We start from the raw sequence: 23,936 nt of genomic DNA, 5'->3' as shown, positions 1-23,936 counted from the left end.
GAATGAATTTGGCCTGCACTTTCAAGGTCGAGGTCCCTTGTTAAAAGGAGCAGGGACTGAAGCAGGAGCTTGAAGCAGAATCTGATAGAACTTGCTAGCTAGTTTAAAGGCTCACACATGGCTACCTTTCTTGTACAGCCCAGGACAACCTGGCCAGCAAATGGTACCGCCTATAGTGGGCTGGGCCTATCCTGGGTCAGTTTGTAGACACGCCCACAGACTAATATGGTCTGGGGAACTCCTCCCCTGACACGCCCTTTTTAGATGACTCTAGGCCAGCAGGTTCTCTCAGTCATCAGAAAGCACCTATTTCCGACGGTCTGAGGAACCCTCTACCATACACGTATTTTTTCATTGCTGCTACTGAACTGTAATTCTGCTACTGGATGGTGTCTCATTTCCTAAGATCATTGGAAATGTGTGTTTTCTGATGGTCTCGACCCACAGGTTGAGAACCACTGCTCTCGTCTTTGTGGCCGGGCCCTGATACCTTCTTCTGTGCATCCTGGTGGCTGCATCCGAGGGCCGTAAGGAGCCTGGAGAAACCCTGGGAGAGGTCTCAGTTTAGTTCTCTTGTGTGAAACACATAGGAAAGTTATATACACAAATGGGGAGGGAGTCTTGATTTTCATAAAAATTAGCTTTAGCCTGAGAAAATGAACATCGGAAAGAGTTCAATAGCTTTAAGAAGACACCAAAGAACACAATAGCATTCATCGAATTCCCACGCTGATGCTTTTGGTAAACCTGACAAGCGACAGAAGAGCCCACGCAGCTCTAACCTGTGTGTGAGCTGGAGAAGCCTTTCTGGCCCACAGCACCTCGTAGCAGGTGTCTATCGTCGGTGCGCCTAATTCCCAGCTCCGTGGGATGATGCTGAAGGTCTTCAGGAGCTGGGTGAGAAGGATTCTGCCTCACGGATTGGATTGTGAGTCACTGCGCTCACCTTTTTTAATGAGACCAACTTAGAAAGAGCGAAAATGAACGTCCGGTAACAGAGAAGACAGAGTTAAGGACATGAATCAAAACTAGTCCAGGGGCCAATAACATACTGGTTGATATAATTCACTCTTCTCAATAAGTTTGCTGTGTGTGTGTGTGTGTGTGTGTGTGTGTGTGTGTGTGTATGCGTGTGCGAGCGCAGTATATTCCTTTACACACAAAGACATGAGGAGCAAGTTTCTGGCACAGAGGACTTCTGCCTCTGAGCATCCTGATTGAGAGCAAAGAAGGGTGGGGTCTGGGATACAACAGGAGCTCTGGTCCAAGTGGAGCATCAAGAGGGCTGTCACTAAAAGATGGTCCAGATCTGATCAGATTGCCCGATTCCAAAGCTCAGGCTCCTTCCAGACAGCAATCCCTCTAGGGTGGCCCAGTGCACCTCCGTTCTTCACTAAGAACTGTTTCTAAGCTCTTGGTACATGTCCACCGCAGTGGCTTCTAGTCAGAAGTCCCCATAACATACACAGAGGAATCTCAATGCTGCTAACAATTTGTTCATACAGCTCACCAAAATGAAACTCCCTACCAAAGGACCTTGCTCTACTGAATGTCTGTTATATGCCTAGCCTTTATAAAGACAATCTCCGGCCATCATTTCTAATCCTAACCTCCATCTTGTGAAATAGGCAACTTTAATACTGTCTTGCACATGACAAAGTTGGGGGTGAGAGAGGTTACAGATATCTTGATATCAACACTGCAAGTTGATTCTGGGCACCTATTGGGTATTGCTAAGAACTGACAGTTCAAGGACATAGGGCATACATCAGGATCTCCGGGAGTACAGGGCTTGGAGAACAGCCACTTCTTCAAAGTCATTGGATGAACCTAGTGGTGGTGGCCCCTAGGAGGTCACGTTGGGCCTCAGGATTTGCTTGGTGGTCAAGTAACTAGAGGTGGCAGATAAGTGGACTTACTTGAATAACCACAGATTGCAATACATCAAAAACATATAAATCTGAGCTGCCATTTCCCCAGGGAAAGATATTAGGGAAAACATCTCAAGTATCCGCTTTTTCAGGGTTATTTTCTGGGGCTTAATGCAGTGTGTGCTTGACTCTCTCATTCCACTAAAGAAATGTTCTAAAGGGGCCCAGGTATGTAGCTCAGTGGTGGATACTCACCTCGCATCCACAGGATTCTCCATTCATCCTGGTCTAGTTCTTCATAACAAGCAGAACAGTCCAATTTAGAAGAAGTGACATCAGTGACTGAGACAGCAGGTAGAAGCAGTAAATTTAGTCTGACCCCAGGCACACAAGTGGGAAATTATGTTGGAAAGTTCTACTCGGTAGAGCATTTAGATGTGCTCCAATGCTAAGGACAGGTTAGCGACAACCTTGAACTATAGCCCTCATGTGATGGGCTTACTTCATGGGGACACCAGCAAGGTATCAGAGTAGACGTCGTGTCATATATTTCCTTCGATTATTAATTATGACTTTGGCCAAGTATACTAACTACCTTCACTCTGGTCATTGTATAGGGAGTTACTGCTTTTAGAGACCACGTTTTCATCCTGAGGATGAGTCACACTGACTACAGTGTCAGTCTCTTCCTGATAATTGCAGGGGTTAAACATGAAGCCCGCAACCCCCCGCGCTTTAATATTTGTGAACTGGAGAGATGGCTCAGTGGTTAAGAGCACTGACTGCTCTTCCAGAGGTCCTGAGTTCAATCCCAGCATCCACATGGTGGCTCACAACCATCTGTAATGAGATCTGATGCCCTCTTCTAGTGTGTCTGAAGACAGCTTTAGTGTACTCATATAAATAAATCTTAAAACAAAAAAAAGTGAGCCTGGGCTATAAATCCCCAAGTCCCATAACCTTTCAAAGCAATACCACCAATTGGAGAGCAAAGGATCAAACAGAAACCTGAGGGGACCATTAACATACAAACCCCCACCAGCTATAATCTCCAGTTTCCAGGCAGCACCAGCTGCCCTCCGGGACTCTCTGGTCTCTTACCCCTGTATCCATGACTTCTCCTGTTCTCTCCCATTCTCTCATACCCTTTCTGCTTGCTGTTGGAAATGTTCTCAAATGAACATCTTCCGTAGTAGTTCTCTTCTCGAGAACCGATTTAAGATCTCATCATAGTTGACCAGGGAGGGGGGAAAAATCCGGCAGTCCTTGCCACAACACGAAGACGAGAGCTGTGCCTGTCCCACCGAGGATCTACTTTGGCCGTCTAAAATTCTGGACATATCCCTTTAACTGTCTGAATAGAATAGCAAAACAAATGCTATGGATCAGATTCTTGTCCTGTGGGTTCATGCTCGCTGGAGGGACGCTCAGGCTGTGAGAGGCTGAACAGAAACCTCCGGTGCCCGCAGTGTGTCGTTAACCCTCGTTGGGGGCTGTGCTCTGCCCGGACAGACTTAATGCGTACATTTGTGACATTTGCTTTGGCTCTGGAGTCTGCTTACACTGCTGAATAAATACAATGTGGCGAGTTAGGTAGCTCTCAGGGAGCAAAAGACAAGACAGCACAGTAAAGTCGCAGTTCTAGTCTTATTTCATCAAGAGTCATAGACCCGACATCTAAGCAAGTTTCATGAAGCTCCTGAAATAGTTGGCCCCGCCCCCGCCCCGCCCCCGCCCCCGCCCTGCGCTGTACGCGTCCAGGCATCCACCTAACGGTAATGTTTTCACAGCAGAGTCCTTTGCAGTTTGAGCGATGTTACCATTTGCTGGCGTTCTCGGTGTACAGCTCTTCCACCCGGTTGCACCCAATTTCACTGATCAGCAGCTCTGGCTCGGCTTCACCCCCGCGTATTCAATAATTCACTTGGCAGGTACAGAGAGGCACATCCACAAAGGAACCCCAGCATCGCGGAGCATCGGGCACATGCTCACTGTTTGCTCTCTTGGACCCGGCACTGAACTTGGATACAAGGAGGCTCGCCAGTCAGGCGTGTTTTGGCAGCGGAAATATTTATTAATTTTTTTTCCTGAAAGGATGAGTTGGATTTCTGTCTTCTGCTCTCCAAATGTTTCCGTCAGCAGGTTCTTTTAAAATATCCATAGGTTGTTCATATGTGGCCAGGCATTAGAGCGGGGAGTTGGGCTTGGTCAAACAGGGTCAGAGGTTAAATTAAAATCCCAGCAAACTTTCCCCGGAGAAGTGTCTGCCTCACATTGTAATCGTATTTATGGCTGTGATCATGTAGAACCTTACAGTACTTCAAGTGATTTCAATGTCTAGAAAAGTTCTAAAAATTGTTCTCCTCTGGTCCCTAGCCTGTTTCCTAGGTGGGCAGCCTACACAACTACGGGAGTCATCTGGGTACAGCGCTCAACACTTTCACAAATACAGGCTTTAGTCGGATCCACCATTTTCCATGACTTTTCATCTTTTGTTCCAATTTGAGTTCCCATCATGCACTTGGGCACCGTATTTCTTCAGTTCATGTGAGTTTGCCCCAACCCCCTGGGAGGTGGCCCAGTCAGTAGATCATCTGCCACATAAGCCATAAGGACTTCTTTGGATCTCTAGAACTGACAGAAAATATCAGGTATGGTGGTGAGCGCTTGCAACCCCAGCGCTTGGGAAAGGAGGCTGGAACCCTGAGGTTCATTGGTCAGTCAGACAGCCAGAGTGATTGACGGAGTTTCAGGTTCAGTGAGAGACCCCGTCTCAAAAATTACAGGTGGAGAGAGTGACTGAGGAAGACACCTGACTTCCACACAGATGCACACACATGTGCACACATCCCTAAATACACATAGGCATGCATCCCCCACAACCAAGTAAACACACACACACACACACACACAGACACACACACACACACACACACACACACACACACACACACACACACACACACACACACAGTTACTATAATCCTAGATCTGTATATTTGCAGAGTGAGAGAGCCCGATTCCCAATCAGGGTTCTGTTGCTGATGTGCTGAGTCAACAAACACTTTATTAACCCTTGCCCTTCATTCTTTATAACCCAGGCATACGAATTCAACCTCATTTGTGTCAAGGATGCTACCATAACCTCCTCACGGGGGTGGGGTGGGTGGAGCAAGGGAGTTCACACGGCAAAGCTCTAAGTCCACAGTTAGCTCTAAGCTGTCTTGCTTGCCCATGTAAGTATCTAGTTACCCAACATTCATTTCTTTCTTGCATGGCTATGGGTTACTCTTTCTAAGGTAACTACCCTCTAGAATAGATCATAGACACTCAGTGAAGAACAGTCCATTGGTACCGAAGAAGGCTTAGTGCCATTCCCATCCCTGCTTACCTGTCCTTGGGTCCGGTCACCCTGCCACAAGTCTGCCATCTTTGTTTTTTCATAAACACTTCCATGTAAAACCCAGCCGTCTAAAGACGCTGCCCCTCTGGAGCTTTTGACAATGTAGCAACTGCTAAGGGAAGAATATCGCTGGGATGGCACAGGCAGTCTTGCTTCCTTTGTGTTGGGAATAATAATAATATTACCTGCGGGTCACAGAGTATCTGTTATACACAGCAATTGTAATAGCCATTCTGCTGATTTCTTTTTGGTGGGGCTGGGGCTAGACCCAGGGCCTTGAGCATGAAGGCAAGTGATCCATCTTAGAGCTATATACCAGCCCACCCCCGCGCCCTTTGGGAGATAATGTCTCTTGTAGCACAGTCTGTCTTGCCAAACCACTGGTCAAATCTAACTTAGAACACCTATCATCCTCCCTCAGCCCCCCTGAGAGTCGGGAAAACAGGGGCGAGCCACCATGCTTGCTCCGTTATGCTTTAAATCTCTTCTGGTCTAACCTCATCTAATATCTCAATGTCTCGTGGAGTAGGCACTGTTAGCACTCCCACTTTACAGATAAAAACACAGAGGGCCAGAGAAGCCTCAAGGTCACCCAGCAGCACAGAAGTAGAACAGAGTTCAGAACTGCTAGACTTTGGCACCCAGAATGTGGTCACTTCCAGGTTTGGATTCATTCCTTCAGTTCTTTGCTTTTAAGACGCAGCCGTCCCTGTTGCCTGTGCTTACAGTGAGCGCCGCCCCTCCCCACTCCCCCCTTGGACTCCCACAAAGGTTCTACCTCAGTTTACTCTGCATGTCTGCATAATTCGCCAGGATCATACATCTTCTCTGTTGCTGAGGTAACCCCATTAGCTCCTCCCCTGCTGAGTGAGAATCAAGTGCAAACAGGGCTTCCTGGATTCCGGGGGCCAACCAGTCTCATTGGAACAAGCATTTGTCTTTTCTTGCTAGGAGCTTAACAGATTGACTCACAGACAGCCAGCTGTTGTGAAGTCCATTTGTTGAAAGGCTTGACTGATGGAAACCAGGGGCTTATTTCCTCGATAATAAATAAACGTGGAAGCCAAGGATCTCTAAAGTATTTTCCTGCATAGACAAGGGGGCTTTTTTTTCAAACAATTGTAATGTTAGTTAGTGTAAGGACCCCTATTCTGTGATTTACAGTAGTTCACATGTCTACAAATTAAGCACTGATACAAAATTAGAGAGGATGGACGAACAGGGTGTGGCAAATCTTGACTCCACCTCCTGGGGGGGATCCAGAGTTTGAATGACAGCGGCTTTCCACCGCAGACGCTGCCAAACCCCAGAGTTTTTGCTCAGCCTGGAGCAGATCCACTGTGTGGGCTGGTCGGCTAAGAAAGTGCCTGGCTCAAAGAAACAATGTATCTCCTGGTTTGCAGAAAGCAAGCTTGCTATCACAGAGGATCTGCAGGACTCCTAACGAGCCTCCTCCCAACAGAGAGTGTTCAAATATTGCCTGGATTCAGAGACGCCTCGGCATGGCTTGGCGATGAACTTCCCCACTGAGATTTTGGCGATGGGTATTAACGCCATTTGGCACAGTTCAGAGAGCTGTTGGAAGAACAGACTGCCTTGGTCTTGTGAAAGATTTTCTTTCCAACCAGTCTAGAGTGCTCTGCTCCATAGCGCAGGGTCCCATCCGTCCCTTTTTCCATGACAACCTTTGAAACCCCAGAAAGCCGGCCCCGTGTCTTGTTTATCTCTTTGTTCTCAGTGCCAACCAGATTTCCTGGCACAGAGTCCGCACTGAGGTAATGTTTGTTTGGGGAAAAAAAAAGTGCAAACATAGTTTTCCCACGGAGGCGGCTTGAGACATCAGATTTTCCTAATCTCAATGGATTTGGCCAAGCGACTGGGCACATTTCCGGGGTTTAGACTAAATATAAAATGTAAAATAGGAGTTTCCTGGCTCAGAAAGCTCCTTAAGACCATCCGGGGGCCTACATGATTTGAGATAATAATATGGCATCCCGCTGGTGGCAGTTGGAGGTGTCTTGGAACATCTGCTCTTCTGGCATAGCCTGGGTCGGTCCTCAGAACTGGGATTCCAGGCAGATAGATAAGCCGATCTCCAGCTACTTTCATCTCAGAGCCGTTTTCTCTTTGATCTCCCCAGCTTGTTGGAGAAACTGAGACAGCGTGGCAACTTCTGAGAATGCCCTGTTTACTCAAGGAGGGACTTTGATATTCAAGAGTAGAGGAATGGAGGTGAGCAATGCCATAGGCTAGATGGGGTATTTGATGTCTGATTGTAGATACGGTGTCCGTGATCTCAAGTCTACTAGCCTCAGTGGTACTGCATCACACTGTCATTCCTTCCTAGAGGAGACTCTGGCTGATGGTGGGGACAGGAGCCAGGCCTCCTGTCCTCACTGAGACAGCTCTGAAGGGCTCTCTCCTCTGGAGCTTCCTGAAGAATCTTGGTCCTCTGTTGCAAGCGCATTTAAGGTCAGAGTCCTGTCTGCTCTGTTTTGCTCCCGTCCGTCTCCCAGCAGCTCTTCCTCTTTAAAGCAGTCCTTTGAGTCAGAACCCCAGGGTTTGCTTCAGTGGGGGCGAGCAGGGACGCTGACCCCTTTCCCGTTTTCTGATTGATTATTCATAGAGATGGTTTTGGGGGGCTGTGCTGTGACAGTCATAGCTGCACATGACTGCATGCCTGTACCACGCCCGGAGGCCAGCATTTCCAAGTCTTTCTCCCTATCTTTCCGTTCTTCCTGATGACCTCTTTGTCTTGTAGGGGGTGGTACAGAGCTGTAGGGCTCAGCCCTCAGCCCTCACTTGTTTGTGACGCCTGAGTCACCTCCTGGCCTCTGCATTCAGCGTTGTGCATTGCAAAGAAAAGCTTCTCTGACTAAGGCTGTGAGTATCACCTATCTGTGGGGATGGGCGTAACTACTTAGACAACATCTTGGCACCACGACGATTCAGCTCAGGAAGCATTAAGTTCATTCCTTGGGCCTCCTCAGCTACGGGCTTTGGATAAGGTTGGGTTCACAGATTTCTGTCCCATCATAAAATCTGTCTTCCCCGTCTTTTATTTCTCTGGACACCGAGCTGGTTTTGTTTCTCCTGTGAGTTCTCTGAGATGGCTTTACTTTGAAATATGGCGTCTACCGCCTTCAAGGATCAACTGAAAAACCAGAGAGAGAAAGCCCATTTTAATAGTTATTCAGCGTGGTTAGAGGCTGACCTCTGATTGGCATGCGTTAGCCTTTCTAAACATAAAGCATTTACAGATCAAGAAATGAAACCTAAGGAAGTTATGTTTGCCAGCGAGTGGCAGAGCGACACCCAGGCAATTTGGCTGTGCAGCCCGCGCTGTTAAGTACTGACTGCTCTGTCACCCTATGCAAATGAGCAGTCACCCTTGAGCAACATACAGTCTGGTGGGGGAGAGATGCTAATTAAGTAACTGAAAGGTGAACTAAGACAGATATATCAAGAGGCTTCTACATCGAGTAAAAAGAGAAAAACACTACCTGAGATTTTGGGGAATAAAAGACGTTTTCATGGAAGAAACACATTTTGGAGATTGGATAGAAAGCTGGGTGACTCATGCTTGTCTGTAACGTCAGCATTCTGGATGCCGAGGCAGGAGGATTGAGAGTTTGGTACTTGCCTGGGCTACCTAATGAGACTCTGTCTCAGAAACGAAACTAAACCAAATCGGGAGATCCGTGGTCATGGCCAGCAGCCGTCATCCAGTGGGAACCTCAGAGTTTCTGTGGGCCCAACATGAGAGATGAGCGATGGCTAGAGAAGGTGTGGGTGACAGAAATGGGGAGGTGCCAGCTTCACTGTGAGCTTGGATGTCAGGGCGACCATTTTCTCTGACTTGGAGGGTTACGGGGAGGCGACGATGGGACGGGGCTCAGAAGAGACCCAGTTGATACTGTAGAGACAGTGACAGGGTCAGGCAGCCTGCAAGAAGCAGGGGCCACAGGAGAGGAAGCCTGGACCCTGTAGGACAGAGTCATTGGGATGGGGGGTGGCCCTCTTTCTTCTTCCCCTTTGGTAAGATATGTGCAATTGGGAATTCCCTTTTGGATGAAGCTGATATTTATTGAGCGCTTATGCTCTAAGTAGAACATAAAGGATATACCATATACTTTAATTGTATAATTATATACATTAATTATATAATTATATATTACATAAATTATATAATTATATCATGTATGAAGCTGATATTTATTGAGCACTTATGCTCTAAGTAGAACATGAGGATATACTATATACTTTAATTGTATAATTATATAACATTAATTATATAATTATATATTACATAAATTATATAATTATATCATGTATGAAGTTGATATTTATTAAGTGCTTATGATCTAAGCAGACTATAAAGCATATACTACATAACACCAGTGTTATATAATTATATAATTACTTAATTATATATAGTTATATACTTATATATATGTTACATTATATTATGGCTGAAGCTGATATTTATTGAACACTTATGCTCTAACTAGAACATAAAGCATATACTATATAATTTAATTATATAATTATATTACACTAGTTTTATTATTATACAATTTTATTATATATATTATATTATGGACAAAGCTGATATTTACTGAGAACTTATGCTGTGACTAGAACATAAAGCATATACTATAAATGAATTATATAGTTATATAAATTTGACAGTTGTTTGGCAATGGGGTCTTTCCTGTTACCTAGGCTGGTCTTGAACTCCTGGACTTCAGCCATCTTCCCATCTCATCCTCCCGAGTCACTGGGATAATTGACTTTCCTCCAGCAGGTTCTTTGGCATTGTCGGAGTCAAGATTTAACCTGAAAAATCTAGTCAAAAAATAGCGTAAGCCTGGGGAACTGTGGCTGACCTGAATTATGGTCTAGGCCAGTGGTTCTCAACCTTCCTAATGCTACAACCCTTTAATACAGTTCCTCACGTTGGGATGACCCCCTCACCCCAACGGAAAAAAATTACTTCATTATTAGCTCATAACTGTAATTTTGCTACTGTTATAATTGTAATGTAAATATCTGATATTCAGGGTATCTGACATGGGATTCTTGCGAAAAGGTACTTTAACTTGCTTGGGGGGGTCACGACCCACATGTTGAGAACTGCTGGTCCTGCTGATTTTTTTTAAAAATTATTATTATTATTATTATTGTCGGGGACACAGCGTAAGCCTTCACAGGATTCATGTATTTTTATGAGTGTTGTGCTAAGGTTGCCGAGAACATCTTTGAATCTTAGGATCTTTCTCCACAAGCTTTTGACCCATTTGCGTAGTTGCAGACTTTTCTCTGTAACCATCGTGGAGAACTACCTGGAGACTGACAAACTGCCCAAAAGTCCTGAAAAGAGTACTTTATTCCGTCAGTGTCCTAGTTTGCTTTCTGTTGCAGTGATAAATCACTGACCAAACCAATCTGAGGAAGGAGGGGCTTTGTTCATCCTACACTTCCAGGTCCATCACTGAGGGAAGTCAGGGCAGGGGCTCAGACAGGAGGCAGGAACTGAAGGGGAGACCGTGGAGGAAAGGCTGCATATGAGCTTGCTGTCCAAGGATTGCTCAGTTACACTTAGGACCACCAACCCAGGGGTGTGGTCACTGCCCATCTTGGGCCAGGCCCTCCCTCATCAACCACTAATCGTGAAAATGTTCCGCAGACTTGTCCACAGGCCAATCTGATGGAGGCGATTCCTCAATTGCGCCCGCTCCTTCCACGTGCCTCTTGTTTTTGTCAGTCGACAAGAACTAACCGTCATAGACAGTGTCAGATTTCTAAGGTTCACTAGCCCAACCCATGTACATGGCAACACAATCCTTAGCGACCATCAGACTACAGATGTGGAAATCGTTCTCGATTTCTCGTCCACTTCCGCCTCACCCAAAGTCCTGGGTCCCATCTGCTTCCCCCCGCAAACAAAAACAATGGCATCTCACGTCTGGTTCGCTAAGCAGGGGCCTTTCAGCTTCCTCCTGCTTTGTGGACAGCTGCCCACATGTCGAGAGAGATTTCAAGCTATTCTGTTCTCCCATCCTAAATTCCCAAGAGATCCCCAACTGCTTAAGTTCACCCCGCAGGCAGATGCTGCGACCACCTAATTGCCTGCTTTGCACACCTAGCTGGTTTTTTCAGCTAAACTAAACCCAGTGGATTGGAGATTGTCATTTCCACTTCCAGACACTAGGTGGCGCTCTGGGTGCATGCAACGTTTTTCTTCCGGCTCGTCTGTCCTCTCAGACTGAAAACTTTGGGAGAAAGCTGGATTCTAAAATGGGTTGAGATGACCAGATTCTGCTTAAAACACTTCACATGTGTATTTTTTTTTTAGGGCGTGGGGTAGGGAGACAAATTATAGCTTGGAAAAAATAAATTGGCAAGATTTCTGGATTTTTCTAATTAAAAACCGCTCCAGCGTTTCTGCTGTTTGAGAATGGACAATCAGCCTGCTGGCACAAACCCGCCATCCCAGCTACAGGAGGCAAGAGGGCAGAAAGCTCAAGGCCACCTGGTCTACAGAGCCAGTTGAAGGGCACCTTGAGACTCTTGTCTCACAAACGTGAAGTGAAAAAGGGGCTGGGGTATAGCTCAGCAGTAGGGGCCTTGCCTAGCACAAGGGGCGGTCCTAGGGGCATCCCTAGTAACATAGGGAGCTGAAGTAAACAAAAGGTGCAGATGAGGTGGTGGCCCCGAGGGCACACTAAGCGGCCTTTGGGTGAAGGTTTTGACCTTTGGGAAGAGTCCTGCATTAGAAGGGCTCATTTAAGCCAGCTCAGATTCACCCTGCTTCCTGCTGGTCCTTTCTCGCCTTAGGAGAGATCGGCTCATCCTCAGGCTCAGGAGAGCAAACTCAGGTTTTTCCCAGGACAGAGAAGACACTCTTGTGGGTGACAAAAACCCTATCCAGGGCATGGAAACACCATCTACTGGGTGGCTGTTCTCTCGTTAAATTCTTTGTACCCTAAGACTCTCCAAGACAGAGATTTGAGATGGGCGCTCTCTCTCTCTCTCTCTCTCTCTCTCTCTCTCTCTCTCTCTCTCTCTCTAAAGACCTATTTATTTTATTTATATGAGTACACTGTAGCTGTCTTCAGACACACCAGAAGAGGGCATCGGATCCCATTCCAGATGGTTGTGAGCCACCATGTGGTTGCTGGGACTTGAACTCAGGACCTCTGGAAGAGCAGTCAGTGCTCTTAACCACTAAGCCATCTGAGCCAGCTCTCCAGCCCTTGCCTCTCATTTCTTTAAACCTGACTTGGAGATAAACTTGTTTCATTCTACTGGCTTGTGTCTCTTGGGCTTCCGCTTGAATGGTGAGCAAGAAAGTCCTCAGACTCTGGTAACACTAATAATTTCATTCAAATTCATGTGAAGGGAGGTTTCTAGAAAAGCCACACCTTCTCGTTAAATATATTCGGTAAAGCTGATTGATTGATTAGAACCTCGAGATTCTAGAAAGGTGGAATGTGGCAGATCCAGAGCCTAATTATCTTGGGCTAGCGCTAGAACACCGTCGAGCACAGAGTCGTTCCAGGGGAATCCTGAGCATCTGGGTGGACACACCAAGAAAGCAAGACAAGAATCTTGCGGCCTCAGTTTCCTTAAAACACAGGAATGTTCTTGGAATGTGCTCTCGCTCCCTTCCCGGGTGTGGCAGATAGGAGTGAGGATGCTTTAAGATTACTCATTACAAAAGGGGAACAAGGATACCCTTGGAATAGGGAATAGGGAGGCAAAGTTTAGAACAGAGGCAGAAGGAACACCCGTTCAGAGCCTGCCCCTCATGTGGCCCATACATATACAGCCACCAAACTAGATAAGATGGATGAAGCAAAGAAGTGCAGGCCGACAGGAACCGGATGTAGATCTCTCCTGAGAGACACAGCCAGAATACGGCAAATACATAGGCGAATGCCAGCAGCAAACCACTGAACTGAGAACGGGAACCCTGTTGAAGGAATCAGAGAAAGAACTGGAAGAGCTTGAAGGGGCTTGAGACCCCATATGAACAACAATGCCAACCAACCAGAGCTTCCAGGGACTAAGCCACTACCTAAAGACTATACATGGACTGACCCTGGACTCTGAACTCATAGGTAGCATTGAATAGCCTAGTAAGAGCACCAGTGGAAGGGGAAGCCCTTGGTCCTGCCAAGACTGAACCCCGAGTGATCAGGATTGTTAGGGGGAGGGTGGTAATGGGGGGAGGGGAACACCCATAGAGAAGGGGAGGGGTTAGGGGGATGTTGGCCTGGAAACCGGGAAAGGGAATAACAATTGAAATGTAAATAAATACCCAATTTAATAAAGATAAAAAAGATTACTCATTACAACTTGGATATTGTTATTTGTTTATATGCCCCTGTGGAAAACCTCCCCCTTCCCCATCATCATGTACAGCTTGTCCTTGTGATGTATACAGCTGGTACCCATGAGAACTTTACTCAGGTGACTCTTCTTAACCCTCAGAGTATAAATTGTCTGATGCTCTTAATAAAGTTGGCTATTGCATGACACTATAGTCTGCCCCATTTATTGGTTCTGTCCTCCCGGGTCCACCGACTCAAGAACAGTAAGCCGGCTAGCATTCGTTCTCTCATTAGCCATCCGAGGTCCAGCCCTATGTCTAACCTAACACCCACCCCTTCAACTACGAGCAGCTCAATGCTGTCGGAAGAGGCTGACGGTCCTGTTTCCCACCAGTTCATCTTCTGCCAACCCCAGAGCTAAGCACACGTCATCAGACAGCGTGTGAAGCTCATGGCAGCCCCTTCTCCAGTTTGCTAGTCCCTGACTTAATGGCCTGTCTTCCAGTATGTGTGGAAAACAAGGGCCCCGATTTAGGGTCTCCACTTTTACTCCGCAAGTGTAAAAGCTTCACGAAACTGCTTCCGCGTTAGGACGTGGTATCAGCGCAACCCCATCAATGTTCCTGGGCCACTGTTGCTCCTCCTTGGCTCGAGGAGAAACAGTCTTTCAGTTCCTTTAAGGTGTGAGCCTTGGGCCAGACGGCAGGACAGACGGCTGGGTGTGTAGCACCCTGCAAACAGTGAGTCAGAAAGCAGAGCTTCTGCATTCCGGGGACTCAGCACACACTATGGCGGACTCTGGGCGCCTCTCGGCCCCCGGCTGCCCCTTAGCCTGCGCCAGTTTCTGGAGCACCATTGTTTGCTACATTGTTCTTTGGCTACGATGTGTACGCCATCTTCCCGCTAGAACAGCAAAGACACAGCAGCCCCCACCCACCTCACAGACAGCCTGAGATCCTTCCTTAGTCATTTGACTCTGCTACTCGCCAGCAGCCCCATCCAAAATGTCCTCCTGCCGGGTGTGGTGGTGCAAACCTTTGACCCAAGCAGTTGGGAGGCAGGGGCAGGTGGATCTCTGTGAGTTTGGGGCCATGGCCACACAGTGAGGCTCTGCCTCACCACCACCACCCCCACCCCCCACCACCACCACAACAACCCCTCAAAACCCTCCTCTTGTTTCCAAAGCACTCACAGCCAATTCTCTGACCCCACTGTTGTTGTAAAAATATCAAATAATAAAAGTATTGTTGGTCTTTTATCCCGCAGGATCCAGCACCGTGGTGCCCAAGATATCTGCTAGACATCTTGGCGGAAACACATCCCAACTCCACGGCGGCCCAGTGTCTCCAGCCGCCGCACACTTTCCTACACTCAAACCTTCACATAAAAGAACACACAACGCAATAATCTTTGACCCAATTGGTAATATTTAATTGCCCACTTAAACATACAAAGCCCAGTACCATCCATCCCATAAGAACATTAATAACAACCTGTAAACACACAGAGCAGAATCTTAAAGTCACCTGCCATGGCTTCTCTCCCTCTTTCTCCTCTCTCCTCTCTCCTCTCTCCTCTCTCCTTAGCATCCAGTCTCCTCTTCCTTCAAACTTCTCTCCCGCCCATCCTTCCTTCTCCTCCAATGACAGTCCTCCTTCTATCCTGTACCTGCCCCTCACCTGTATTTTACAAATTCAATGGGGAGAAGTTTCTGGTGAAGTCACCTGAGTCCTGAGTAGTGACTAGGCAGCTGTCCTTGGGGCAGTGGAATTAGCATCAAAATACAGATAACTTCAGGGCAAACCATAACACCCCACTGAAAGTGCTTATGGTATAAGAGATGGAGCCTAAAGTTGTGTGCATCTGAGACAAGCACATCCCTGTACGAGTGCCTTTATGGGGAGTTTGTCTTCCAGCCTGGCAATCAACCCTCCTGGGTGTGGTCTCCTTTCTGGGTGTGCCTAGGTCCCCTTTGCTCCACAGTACCAGCAGCTGACTCGAGTTCTCCTTGACTCCTTCTCCCACGTAAGCTACAGAAGGAGTGATCCGGTACAAATAACTCTTTTTCTCTGGGTGGGTTGAGCTGTGAAGGGCTAAACAAATAATAAAAAATATTGTTGAAGTCTCAAAGAAAACAAAGATGGAAGCTTTGTTTTACGTTAATCCTGGTCGTATCTACAGGACGTCCTCTGGAAGCTGAGGACTAGAATTCACTACTAAAGACACAGATCCTAGAGACTTCAGGCTTGTGGGGTGGTTGTCTTGGTTAGGGTCTTATTGCTGTGAACAGACACCATGATCAATGCAAGTTTTATAAAGGACAACATTTCATTGGGGCTGGCTTACAGGTTCAGAGGTTCGGTCCATTATCATCAAGGCAGGAGCATGGCAGCATCCAGGCAGGCATGGTGCAGGGGAGCTGAGTTCTACATCTTCACCCGAAGGAAGCCAGGGACAGACTGAGCATCCTCAGGCAGCTAGGAGGAGGGTCTCCAAGCCCACCCCCTCAGTGACGCATTTCCTCCAACAAGGCCACACCTTCTAATAGTGCCACTCCCTGGGTTAAGCATATGCAAACCATCACAGTGGTCATAGCTCTCTCCTTCAAAGTAGTGGTGGGAGTTAAAGTCCAGAGAGGATGTGAATGAGGGAGGGGGAGGTGAGGGAGATGGAGAGGAAATGGGGGAGAGAGAGAGAGAGAGAGAGAGAGAGAGAGAGAGGATGGAAAGACAGAGAGACAGAGACAGAAAGAAGAGAGATGGGGTTGGGGATTTAGCTCAGGGGTAGAGCACTTGCCTAGCAAGCGCAAGGCCCTGGGTTCGGTCCCCAGCTCCGGAAAAAAAAAAAAAAATAGAAGAAAAGAGCTGAGAGGGGTGTCATGGTGGCGAGAGTAAAGAGCTGTCCCAGTCCTGAGGAAAGGGCAGCCCCTCCCACGTGCTTACCTCCGAGGGTCAACTACCTTGCAGAAGATTCCTCTGGCCTTTCTTGCTGACCATTTATCTATACCTGTATCTGAAGCCGTAAATCTCTACGACATCCCCCATGCCCCCTGAAAGAAGGCCAGGATCCTGTGTCCTGCTCAGCCACTCCCTAGCCCCTGCCTCCACCACTGAGTCAAACCTGTATTCACCTGTCACACGGGAACATCACAGGGCTAGTGACCGCCACATGTCTTCTCCCTGGTACTCACCTGCAGTCAAGGGTGATGAGGCTACTCTATCTCCAGAGCAGTCTGGACAGAGGCAACTGTCCCTTGTCACCTCTCCTTGGTTTTCTTTCTCCCATAGAGGGTAGAAGACTCCACGCTGAGCACCAGCCTCCTGGCATGTTGGGCGCTAGGCTATAGATCCCCGTTAAACCTATGATACTGTCACCGTGGGACGCCCAGCTCCCCTTTCAGATTCTTGTTCACGGAGATAAAGTAATCTATCTCTGACAAAAATTTAAAAACGAACCTAGAGGATGTTGTAGTGGAACTTTCCCTCCAGGCCTAACATGGCCATTAGCTAGCAGGAGGCAGAGCCGACTTTGGCTTGGTAGTCATGGCAACAAGTCAGCACACCAATGCAAAGAGGGGCAAGGCTGGTAATGGCAGCAGAGCTGTGAGTGCTTCCCACCAGAAGGAGTTGGTGAAGGCGTGGACCGTCACCAGACAGTGTGACTGTTGGCTTCTCCTGTCTGCTGCGCCACACTGCCCTTTTGGTAATTAAAAATACTTTTCTCATATAGTCTGATCACAGTTTCCCACCCAAACTGCTTTCAGATCCTTCTTACCTCCACAGACTTCCAAGTCTGCGCCTTCTTTCTCTCTTTAGAAAACAAGAATTGAAAAACCAAAAACAAAGAAAAAGCACAGGAAACACACACACACACACAAACACACACACACATTGACATAAACACACACACACACACTGACATACACACATACATACACAGACACACACAGACACATACACTGACACACACAGACACACATAGACCCCCCCACACTGACACACACATACACAGACAAGACAAATACACACAGAGGCATACACATACACATACACACTGACACACTCACAGAGAGACATGTAGACACACACAGAGGCACATACAGACATACAGACAGACACACACAAACTGACAAACACACACAGAGGCACACACACATGGACAGAGACATAGACACACGCATGCACACACAGACACATATGGACACACATACAATGACAGACAAGTAGACACACACATGGACACTCACACAGACACACACTGACAGACATACACGGAAACTGACAAACACACACAGAGGCACAAACATGGACATACAGACAGACAGACACACACACACTGACACATGCACACACAGACACAAACACTGGCACACTCTCAGACATGCAGACACACACACACACATGGACACACACACAGACACACACTGACAGACACACCCTCCCAGAGACATACACACAAACAGACACACACAGACACACACACACAGACAGACAGACACACACACACTGACAGACACAGAAGATAAACACATACACTGACAGGTACCCAGACACACAAAACTCATAAAAACACAAAATGGCAAGCCACACTATACAAGCAAAGGACTAGTAAAATTAAAAACAAAAGGTCAAACAGAGCAATTTGAGAAAAAATATTTTCACAAAATATCATTGAATTGGTTTGGTGTTAGCCATCTGCTCAGCAGGGCTGTGTGGAGAGCACTGGGTACCGTCTGCCAGCTCTGAGGACCAGGTGCAATTTATAGAATAAAACACAAAACCCTCATTTGTTTTAAAATTACCACTCTACATCGAAATAAAACACCGCACAGATCTACTGGGGATAAAGAACTAGGGATTATTTCTGGATGTAACCAATCACACCACAAACATTTTCTGAGGTGTTTAAAATAATTTCTGCTTTTCTGCATTCAGACTGTCACAGGAGCAAGTGACACTGGTTGCCTTTTATTTATGTCCGGTTAGGTGAGTTTGGTCAAGGCACAGGAAATAATGAAGTTGGCGTCACAACATTATGCTTTGCATAGCTCAGGACTGTAAGTATTGAGTGGATTCATATGGCCCTGTTCCTTCCAAAAATATAAAATATTTTGATTTATTCTTTGAGAATTTCATACACATATTATATATTAAAGATTTATCTATTTTATGTACGAAATAAAACTTATTTATTTTATGTATATATGTCACTGTCTTCAGACCAGAAGAAGGCATCAGATCCCTATTACAGATGGTTGGGAGCCACCATGTGGGAATTGAACTCAGGACCTCTGGAAAAGCAGTCAGGGCTCTTAACCTCTGAGCCATCTCTCCAGCTTGGTACACAATATATTTGGTCATTTCTGTTCCCTTTCCCTTCCAACTCCTCTGTCTTAGTCAGGGTTTCTATTCCTGCACAAACATCATGACCAAGAAGCAAGTTGAGGAGGAAAGGGTTTATTCAGCTTACACTTCCACATTGCTGTTCATCACCAAAGGAAGTCAGGACTGGAACTCAAGCAGGTCAGGAAGCAGGAGCTGATGCAGAGGCCATGGAGGGATGTTACTTACTGGCTTGCTCCCCCTGGCTTGCTCTGCTTGCTTTCTTACAGAACCCAGGACCACCAGCCCAGGGATGGCACCACCCACAATGGGCCCTCCCACCCTTGACCACTAATTAAGAAAATGTCTTACAGCTGGATCTCATGGAGGCATTTCCTCAAGGGAGGCTCCTTTCTCTGTGCTAACTCCAGTTTGTGTCAAGTTGACACACAGAACCAGCCAGTATATACGCTTAGACCCAACTTCTCTCTTTCAAGTTCATGTCTCTCTCTCTTTTTTTTTTTTAGTTTTATTTTTTTGCTAACTCCTATAGTCAGTAAATTCACTAGTTTATTAATGCTACTGATGGGCTTATAGATATGAGTCCATGCACTGGGGCTTGGTCAGCCTATCAGGAGGCACATGCCTCAAGAAAACGGACCAGTTCTCCTCTAGCAACCTTCTGCCAATAGTTCCTTACCTAGGGCTGGGCTTGTGTGAGCCCCTCCTTCTGAATGGTGCAGTCTTCACCGGCTTGATCTTGTGTAGGTCTTGTGATAAGGACAGTCACAGATGCAGCAAGTTCATGAGAGCAGTTGTCCCCTTAAACGAGACACCGTTTCCCTGTGGTCGGCCGTGACCTCTTAGAACTTTCTCATCTCATTTCTACCTTACCACAGTCACTCTTCCCTTTGGCAAAAGCCGTTGAATAAAACTAGTGTTCCAGGTCTTGTGAGTCAGGAGAAGCCTAAAGATTAGGTTGTAAGAAAAACCGAAGACCTGTGTTACAGGTATCTTGTCGGTTTGTAAGACAGGAGTCTGAAGTAGCCAGCAGTTTGGTCCTTGAACGATCTCTGAATCGTGTTCAGTTACTTGGGCGAGTAGGTCAGGATCCTGTCATGAGATAGAAGGAAGGAAAAACCCAGTCATGATATTTCCTCTAGGAACAAATGAGATGTGGCCATCAGGGGACAGGGAAGTATACCAAATGGGTGACGTCAGTCAAAAGACGGCATGGCACAGACCATCAGTATTTCTACCAGGCCTCAGAGATGTGGCATATCAGTGTGTGAAGAAGGGGGCTTGAATGTTTGTGGAAGGCAAAGTGGACTATGGCGGATACATGGGTAAAAACAATGTGAGGTGTCAAAGAACAACAATCATAGCTGATCACGTTATATTTCCGAGTGACCAGATAAGAGACAAGGCATAGGACAGATGATTCTTCTTTGATCATTGTTGGGTACAGTCTGCTTTGCAAATCATGCATAGTTTATAGTTTAAAGATAAAAATTAAAATTTTATATATGTGTAAAAACAGTGTTTATAGTTTAAAGCTAAAAAACTAAAATTTTTATATAAAAATATAGCGTTCCAAGCCTCCTTCCTGCTACTTAAAGAGACCCCAGGGAATTAATGTGTGTCTTGCTATCTTTCAAAGTGGCTTTCTTGGGGTCGGGTGTCCCAGGAGCTGGGGAGCAGCCTTGTAAGTTGCCCCTAACCATATTTTAAGGCAGGAAACTGTAAGGGGCAGGCATGGTTGAGAGGTCCTGGGTGAATTCTGTACAGGAAAGAGCTCTGAAATTTCCCTAAAGTGACTTTGCTTCAGATGCCTCTTGGTGGGCATTTATGGTGGAGAAAGAGGTAGGTTTAAAAATACTTGTGTCTAAATTCTTCTGATTTATCGTTTCCTCCCTTTGAACTAAACCTACCTAGTTAAAAAAAAATCACTCTATTGTAATGAGTTCATAAGTAAAAATGTAACATAGTTGGTTTAAAGAAGCCACTCAAAATGCTCGCCCGGTTTCAAACTTGACATCTCAGTGAGCTTCTGTACAGTGAGACCGGCCATTCTGACACTCTGAAGATTTGCTTAGGGTTTTACAACTTCCCCATCAATTACAGTTTCTTTACCTATCCACCACAGAAAAGGAAAAAAAAAATATGATGCTGTCGAAACTGGTAGACGCTTAACTTTATATCCTCTCTCCTGGCTCTCACACAGGAGCTCTCTCACTGTCTATCATAAATCCAAATAACCGATGTAATGTGCTTATCTTGCTTTAATTCAGGAGGACCGGACAAATGTGACTGGCATAACATTCTTCAGGGCTTGCACTATTTCCACAGAAGACATCCCAGCAGTCCCTTTCAGAGTGCTACTGAGGCCGCTCCTTTGTGCGTGATTGGATTTCAGGCCCAGTAGGCCTCCCGATGACATCTCCATGCTTGCTACTTATATATACCATGGTACTCTTAAAATGTCCGGTCTTCGGGACAAAAGTTCAACCATGGATTCTCCCCTTAGTACCTGGAGATGATCTCATAGCTAACATAAATAGCACTTTTTTTTGGCATCCCCTTCCTGTTCAAAATTAGTGCGAGGAGGAAATGACTTTAACCTCATATGTAGAGCACATCTTTATCAATGAGGAAGACATAGCACATTTGGCCTCTCCAGCCTCTACCTTGCCTCTAACTCATGAAGCAGACTCATGGATTGCAAGGTGGACTGGAAGGAAAGACAACAAGGAAACCAGGCACCCCATGACAGTACAGTGCTGCTTCTTTCCTCCTCCGCCTCCTCCTCCTCCTCCTCCCCCTCCTCCTCCTCCTCCTCCTCCTCTCCCCCTCCCCTCCTCCTCCTCTTCCTCCTTTTCTTCTTCTTCTTCTTCTTCTTCTTCTTCTTCTTCTTCTTCTTCTTCTTCTTCTTCTTCTTCTTCTTCTTCTTCTTCTTCTTCTTCTTCTTCTTCTTCTTCCTCTTCTTCTTCTTCTTCTTCTTCTTCTCCTCTTCCTCCTCCTCCTCCTCCTCCTTCCTTTTTGGTTCATTGTTGGCCACTGTTAAGGTAACCAGGGAGTGTCTCAAGTTCAATTCCCAGCACCCACATGGTGGCTCACAGCTGTCTGTAATTCCAGTTCCAGAGGAACTCAGACATACACGCAGGCCAAACAGCAACACACAAAATGAAAATAAAGAAATTATTTAAAAAAAATATTTCAGGCCTGGAGAGATGTTCAGTGGTTAGAGCACTGACTGCTCTTCCAGAAGTCCTGAGTTCAAATCCCAGCAACCACATAGTGGCTCACAACCATCTGTAATGGGATCTGACGCCCTCATCTGGTGTGCCTGAAGACAGCGACAGTGTACTCATAAAATAAATAAATTAATCTTTAAAAAAAAAAAGAATTCAAGGTGATAAACATTATTCCTGGCCAGCCGTTACTGGAGATCAGTAAATAGGTCAGGGAATGAAAGGCTCTAGAGGAATGAACTGCAGTTGTTCAGAAAACCAAATTACTTCAGTTTCTGAATTGTCACAGTTTCATCAAAACAGAGGATCTTCACAAAATGCCATGGCCCTGGTTAACAGACAGTTAGTATTTAGACATTGGTACAACCGTCTTGGCCATACAGAGCTGACCTCTATGGGCTGGTACCTCCTACTACTATAGTTTATAGATCTGGTTCCTTTGGATGGGATAACTCATAGGTTGCCCAAGACAGACTGGCATATAGAGAAGCCCCATCGGCCTCTAGTCCATCTATTTTACATGTATGTGTCAACACCCAAAGCTCTATTCTAGGTACTTGGGTTTCACTAGTGAACAAGATAGGGAAACCTTGACCAGCAAGGAGGTTATATTCTACCAACAAAAGCATAAGACTGAGTAGCTACAGTAGATCAAAGAATGCTGGACAGCAGAATCAAATGAAGGTGGGGCGAGGGGAAGAGGGTGAGAAGCGGCATCTGTGTCAAGCCATAGCCTCTCTCTCACACAGTGACATTGAGGCAGAAATCTGATTGAGTTGGGAACATGTGTTGCTTGGATTTCCTCCACCCGCTGCTCCTTTTTCTAGAAAGCCAGTCAGAGCATTTGATGTGGACAAGGGGTCATTTTTAAATTCCAGTTTGCTTATTGTGGAAATTCTGCTCTTTTGCAGTGATGTTCCCTCCAAAGTCAGAGCCACTTACCCATTTCTCTTTCTGCTTCCTTATGTTGGGAGCTGATGCTGGCTGGGAGACCACTCATACAAGCGCCGTCTTATTGCACCATTGACCATGGCTATCCAGAGTGTTGAGCATGAACTCCAGCTCTTCCACGAGCTAGCCCACGGTGAGCAGTAAGAGATCAGCACAACATCCCCATGGCTGCTTATTCTCCTTGAAGCATCTATATCCTGGCCAATCAAGATTGTTGAGAAAGGTCAGCGTTAAGGGAGGGTGACCCATTGGCGTACCTCCTGGGTACCTGGCTCTCATCCCAGAGAGAGTGTGGTGGTGCCATCCTAAGTTTTTCTGAATGTCTCCAGAGCAGAACAGTTCAGGGCTGTGGGTCTCTGTGCTGACGATCCTGTGTCTGAATATCTCTCCAGGCTCCCTGCTGCCTCTTGGCAAGCAAACTGACAGAGACCAGCTGCTGCTTCTCATCTGTTCTGATTTTCCCTGCTAATGTGTGCTCTGGTCCTTCTTGATGCGAACGTCCCACTCCAATTTTTGGGTGATTTTCTATTTCGTCAGTCTTGCGAGATCTTTATAAAAGATGCGCTTGTGTGCGTATACGTGTGAGCTTGTACGGACATGTGTGCGCATGTGCACAAGGGAGGTGGTGGTGCATGTGTGCCCCTGTGTTGGTTCACGTGTTCATGGTATGTATGTGTGTACCTTCATTTAGAGACGGGAGGATGACTTTAAGCATCACACTTAACCAATGCCCCATCTACCTCCTTCTAGACAGTGTCCTTCATTGGCCAAGAGTTCACCAATCAGGCTAGCCTGGCTGG

The 23,936-nt window shown here is 46.4% G+C and overlaps 1 pseudogene; it reads left to right on the top strand.

Annotated features, from left to right (window-relative positions):
* Positions 1-17,155: 17,155 nt before the first annotated feature.
* LOC116887643 lies at positions 17,156-20,366 on the top strand (annotated as a pseudogene).
* The last annotated feature ends 3,570 nt before the right edge of the window (positions 20,367-23,936 follow it).

This window comes from Rattus rattus, chromosome 18 (assembly GCF_011064425.1).
Source record: "Rattus rattus isolate New Zealand chromosome 18, Rrattus_CSIRO_v1, whole genome shotgun sequence".
Taxonomy (NCBI): domain Eukaryota; kingdom Metazoa; phylum Chordata; class Mammalia; order Rodentia; family Muridae; genus Rattus; species Rattus rattus.
This window is presented reverse-complemented; position numbering and strand designations above follow the sequence as displayed.